At 45.5% G+C, this 6000-nt stretch overlaps 1 long non-coding RNA gene across 1 annotated transcript in view; it reads left to right on the top strand.

Annotated features, from left to right (window-relative positions):
* The first annotated feature begins 340 nt into the window (after positions 1-340).
* The window catches only part of LOC117084369, a 98833-nt gene continuing 93173 nt past the window's right edge, over positions 341-6000 (top strand). Inside the window, exons 1-3 of the long non-coding RNA XR_004437415.1 lie at positions 341-522; positions 791-1177; positions 5782-5833. This is a non-coding gene — a long non-coding RNA (uncharacterized LOC117084369). The remainder of the gene's footprint in view (positions 523-790; positions 1178-5781; positions 5834-6000) is intronic.

The raw sequence follows: 6000 nt of genomic DNA, 5'->3' as shown, positions 1-6000 counted from the left end.
TCTTTACTGAGGCGCAAGCATGGCCCTGCGGGGTTGCTGAGCCTTTCAAAGGCCACTTGTAAACTCTGATGCGGCGCAGAGGCTGGCCCGGAGGGGCTGGGGCCCGGGCCAGGAGGAGAGGACGGGCCTGCCTTTGGTGCCTAGAAATCAAAGCAGCCAACCTTGGGCTTTTTCTTCCCCCTCACACTGAGGCACTTTTATTGGCGAGATGAAGGGAGGCAGAGCGGGCCTTACAGTCCTCGCTTTGCTTTTGGAGGTTAATGACCCAGTTAGCAGCTCTTGGCTGCGTTTCCGACATTTTGCAGACATCAAGCCCCGCGTCTCTGCCAAGTACATTCTGTTCCCTGGAGCACATCCAGTGCATCTCAGATTACTATGTAATGCGACAAAGAGGGAGAGGTGGCTGGGAGGGGCATGGGGTAGCGGGGCGGGGAGGGGAGAGGGCGGGACGCAGGAGCGTGCGGGGAGGAGAGGAGGATGCCACTCTAAATATAGCTGCCCTCCTGGAATGCGTCTTTCAAGGTGCTTATTTACTGCACAAGAGTGATCACAAAGTGAGGGTACGATTGGGCCCTGTCGTCCAGGAATCCTGGAGCGCTGAGAGCGAAGCCCAGGACCAGGGCGAGGACAGAGAGTGGGGGTGGGGAGGAGGCTGCAGGAGGCTCCTGGCTGGGAAGAGGGGGAAGGTGGAATTCGAGGGGGCGGGGCTAGGAGGTGGTGGCCCCGCCCACAAGGCCGCCGCCCCGCTTTGCAGCTCCAGCCTGAACTGCAGCCTGTGCTCTAATTACAGACGTGAATGGAAAGCGGCCGCTTTTGAATGATCGCGTTACTCGAGCTGCCGTTGGAAGCTTAGAAGCAGGTGCTACCGTTCTAGATACAAAGCGATCTATTTAAAAGTCCTGTGTCACGCACGCACACTTACTGACGAATCCTCTGGCTCTCTCCTACCACCGCCCGGTGGCGGATTCCGGAATTGGTTCAAAAGGCCTTGATCCCGAAGACCCAGGACAGAGACAGAGAACATTTCCTACCTCTTTCGCCTGCATCCTTAGAAAACTCCCGGGGAGGAGAAGATCCCCAGACCTTTACAAGCTGTTGTTTTACAAACGGAGAAACTGAGGCAGGGAGAGGCGCTGGATGTGCACCAAAGCACGTGGTGCGTCAGTGCATAGCTGAGGTAAAGTTCTGGTCTCCTGACAGCCTCTCCACTTGCCTTACCGGGTTGGAACTTGAAGCAAGTTTCACTTTAACGCTGTTAATTTCCAGGCATGGATCTTTAGCCAATGAGCATCCTCCTCCTTTCCTGGTTCAGCGCCTACTCCCTCCACTCGCCACCCCCACCCCACTCCCACAAGGAAAACTTGCTAATGCTGGCTGATTCTCATTGCTAGGTTTACTAGTTCAGGCCTGGAAACTGGGTAACCTCAATAACTATGACCATTTCAGTATGTGTGAGTCAATCTGATGTGCCCTCCGTCAGCATAATCCTGTCACGAGGAAAGACGCAGGGGGCAAAACCTAGACGTTTCTTTCGCATCAGCACGTTGGCTGTACCTAGTGCTCACAGCTGAGAGTGTTAATGCACATGATGACCTAATCCAGTCCATAGGAGCACACTGAAAATTCTTATGCCCATTTTATGGAATCCCTGTAGAAATGGAGTCTTGGAGGGAGGAAGTGACTTGCTCACAGTCACCTGCTGATGAGTGGTCTACTTGGGAGCCAAAACCAAGTTCTCCACCCTCGATGTGGGCTATGTCCAGGATTCATGCTTTGGCCCTCAAGGGGGAGCAGAAATCCACTTAGTAATAGAGAGGGATAACTCTGCAGTCCCTCAGACACCTGGAGGGTCCTGAGTATCTCCACTCTGACCATTGGCCTTTTCTCCCTGCGGGTCTGGGGCCACTCCCACGCTAATCCACGGCATTAAACTGGGCATGGAGAGCTGCTGTCTTCTCTAGAAACCAAAATCTTCAAGTCCAGTATCTACATCCAGCTTCCAATAACAAGGCCAATCCTACTTACCACCTGGACCCATCTATGTCTCCTTACCTTTGCTGACTGCTTTGGACTTAACTCTGCCTTGTTATAACTTGGCTATGCCTGTAACCTCAAGATCTCCACCAGGGCAGATGGATAAAGAGGCAGCATCCAGTAACATGCTGAAAAAAGAAGGGAGAGGGAATAGATGTGGATGATGGAATATTTTAGTTGTTTTTTATTTACTTCTTGAAAGCAAAGACTGTATCTTAGTCTTTGTAAGTCCTCCTTCTTCCCAACATATACAAGGGCCAGCCCAATGCACCGAGCATAGCAGACACCCAGAAATGTTAAAGAATCATAAAACTTTCACATGGCTGTGGAAAATTGTATATACATAGGTTGGTCATAGTCATGTTTCTCTGATAACATAGATAGGTAGCTTAGAGCATGGAATTTGTGCCTACAAGCCCATGTTTTGCATGAACTAGTTATACAATACTGACAAATTACTTAAGTTTTCTAGGTCTCAGTTTTCTCATCTGTAAAATGGGCATAAGTGTACCTCAAAGAAGCAGTGCTGAGCAGTACTGGTAGTGCTGAGCCAGGAAAAAAGAAAAATGTTCATATGTGGTTTTTTCTACAATCAGGCTACTTAATTTGGAATCTGAATTCAACTATGAGCCTAGCACAATGACTAGTGTCAGCACTCAGTAGTTCTTCTCACACAGCGTTGTTATAGGAATTAAGTTGGATAATATATATGAACACTCCTCGTACAGCGATATAAGATTGTTCACATACTTTATTATTAATAAATAAAGTTGCCCCGGGTTACACAGCTAATGTATAGTAGCACTGGGATTTAAATCCAGATAAGCTCCTGTCTCTGTCCTAGGTCTCCAGGCTCAAGTGCATAACAATAGTCATCATTACTGAGCACTGATTCAATAATATCGTTGTGTGTTAACTGTGCCTGCTTCTATGTGAGATGCAGAAATAATAGACATGCCTTTAGGTTGGAAATAAGTAGGTAAGGGCCTAGGACAGATACACAAGTAACTATGTAATACCAGTCAGGGGATGATGAGTGCTCTGATTAGCACAATAAACCAAATGCCATGAGCACCAGGGAAGAACAAGCAGATACTCCCCAAGGTGGGGAGAAGAGTTCAGGATGGCTGCAGTGAGGGTAAAGGAGCATGAACAGACCCTGGAAGAACTGGTAGCATTTGGACAAGTAGGGGTAGAGGTGAGGGAAGTTCCTGATAAATGGATCAGCGAGAGCAAAGACCCAAACGCAGGAAAAGAGAGGGAGGATTTAGAGAACAGCAAGCTTGCCAGCATTCAGAGAACATAGTGCTGGCAGAGAGTGAGCAGGGGCAGAATGAGAAAGCACACCGGGAGCTCAGCAAGGAGACCAGGTGTCCCAGGGAGCCAGGGAGCGCTCAGCAGGGCCAGGTGAGTCTCTCTGATGACATGGAGGGCAGATGTGCTACATTCTCAGGATGATGAGTGGAGAAATTTTGCTCTGGGGCCAGATTTTAGGCAGCAGAAGCTAGGGTAGTTTCATAGCTCCTTTGTAGTGCCTCCTAGATCTTGTAATTGTGTATTTACTTGTGTTTCATCTTTTACGTTGGCCTATAAACTCCCTGAGAGATGGGAACAGGAGCCTTTCCTTTCTTACTTGCCCCAGGGCTTACCACAGTGACATCCATAATAGGAGCTTGATAAAGACTTGAAGAGCAAGTGAATGCTTCTTTGATCCCAAGGCCAAGAGGACCACCAAAGTGATCCAAATGTGGACAAAGGTTTTTCCAAGAAGGTTGTTCCTACCTTTAACTTCAGTAAACAGGTAGCCCAGGGTGGTGTAAAAGAGTTTAAAATTCACAGAGCAGGAGTGCAGGACTTCTTTCGTGATCCCTCAAATCTATGTACTGTAGTTTTAGAAAATGAAATCAGAAAGAACTGGGGAGAAAAGAAAAAAAAAATGAAACTTTGAGCTGAAATAAAACCCTTCCAGTAACTCTCTATCTCTTCGTTATTTTAATTACCCATCTTCTGGTTTTAGTCTTCCCTCTCTAAAAAAAAGAAAGAAGGATGAAAGGGAAGGGAGAGAAAAGAAAAGAAACTTGCCCAAGAGAGCTATGAGTTTAGGCAACTGATTTTGTTGTCTTCTAAAGCCTTCTATGGCCTGGATCCCTTCCCAGTTCAAGTTGGGAAACAGAAATCCAATTGGTTTCTGTTGTTAAGGGTTTGGGACAAACCGCTGATAGAAGCTGTGCCAACTGTCCTATCCTGGCCTTCTTTGAAATAGGAATGTCATTGCCTTTCGTCCTTCCACTTGGAAAGGCAATTTAGTGCTATGTTTTTTGAACAGAGGCATAGGATTCCAGGGGTGGAACAAACAACCTAGAGGTTACCTCATTCCACCCCTTCATGTTACAAAAGAGAAAACTGAAGAAAAAGAGAGAGGAAATGACTTGTCGATGACTGCCCATCACATAAGTGATGGAGAAAGGCAGAAAGAGATGAAGGCTTCTAATTTTAATGTTAGTGCTCTTTCCATACATGACGACAACTTCTTTAAGAGAGAACTCATATTTCTCTGAAAAGAGGGTCGTTTCAGAGAAGCAGCTCTGGTTTTAATTCCAAGTACTACTGTGCATTAGCTGTGTAACCTTGGGCAAGAACCCAGATATTCTGCAATAACAATAGTCAGCATTACTGAGCACTGAGCACTTATTTTGTGCCAGGCTTAGGACAGTTAAGAAAGTGGCCCAAGGCCATATACGTTGCAAGTAGCAGAGCCAGTTTGAACCCAAGTCTGCCTTATTCTAAATCCCTTAATATTTTCATAGTAGCACATTGCTTCTGTATGCCTCAGTTTTCTCATGTGTGAAGTAGTTATTTTTAAGAAGGAATAAGATATAAAGCGCCTAGCACAGCACTTGACATACAGTAGGCGCTCCATAAACATCAGCTACTATTATGTTGAAGAAAACCTTTTGAATGTATTCAGTGGGTTACACCTTAATCTTATCATTTTGATTATATTACTCAAGAATGTTGCCTATTATCAATCATCATCCTCGCACTCATCAGTCTCCACCAGCCCTGTCTCAGCTTTCCCCGATGTGTCCTCTCATGGGGTTACGTTCCAAACGTGGAAGATCTAAACAGGCAGGTAAGGGAGGATGGGTACTGAATCTGCTTGTTTGTGCTGGAATACTGAGGCAGACAGATCAAGCCTGACAAGAGCAGCTGTAGCCACTCACAGATCCAGGTACAGGAGCCACGTGGGTTGAACTAACTAGGGGCCAGATTACAGGGATTTGGAGTGAGTAACGCCTAAGGTGGGCAGACCACAGCCTCTGAAAGGCCGATTCACAGGAGGGTTCAAGCTACCATTTCCGACAAAATGAAGACAAGACGTTAGCTAGGAGGAAATAAAACTGGGTAAGTAGATCACCAGAAAAAAGAACATAAAAACCAGGATTAAAGCAAAATCCATTTGGAAGGAATTGAGATTATAAGGGATCTAGGACCTCTAAAGATGACAGATGAGCCTTCCCTCCTCTGATTATAAAAACTAATAAATATCATGAGATAGTCTCGGTCATAAATTGCTATGGATACATTTGCTTGGAGTGAAAGTATAAAAACATTCATGAGAATGATATCCACTAAATTCAGGAGAGTGGTTTCGTCTGTTGAGGGTGGGAGGGAAAGAAGGAGGGAGGAAAAGGAAATGGAAGGTGGAATCTTTGACTTTGTGTGCTATGTTTAATTTCTTTTAAGGAAAAGATCTGAAGCAAATATGGCAAAATGTGAGCATCTGTGAATTCTGGTGGTGAGTACATGTCATCTGTTATATCTTTTCTCTATGGTTACATATTTAATAATTTAAAATAAAAATATAAAGTCATAAATAGATTTAAAATCTAATAAGTTTCATTAACACTAATATGTGGTCGTTGTGGAAAATCTAGGGACTTTATGAATAATAACACAGAAAGA

Source organism: Trachypithecus francoisi, unplaced genomic scaffold (assembly GCF_009764315.1).
Source record: "Trachypithecus francoisi isolate TF-2019V2 unplaced genomic scaffold, Tfra_2.0 Lachesis_group0, whole genome shotgun sequence".
Classification (NCBI taxonomy): domain Eukaryota; kingdom Metazoa; phylum Chordata; class Mammalia; order Primates; family Cercopithecidae; genus Trachypithecus; species Trachypithecus francoisi.
This window is presented reverse-complemented; position numbering and strand designations above follow the sequence as displayed.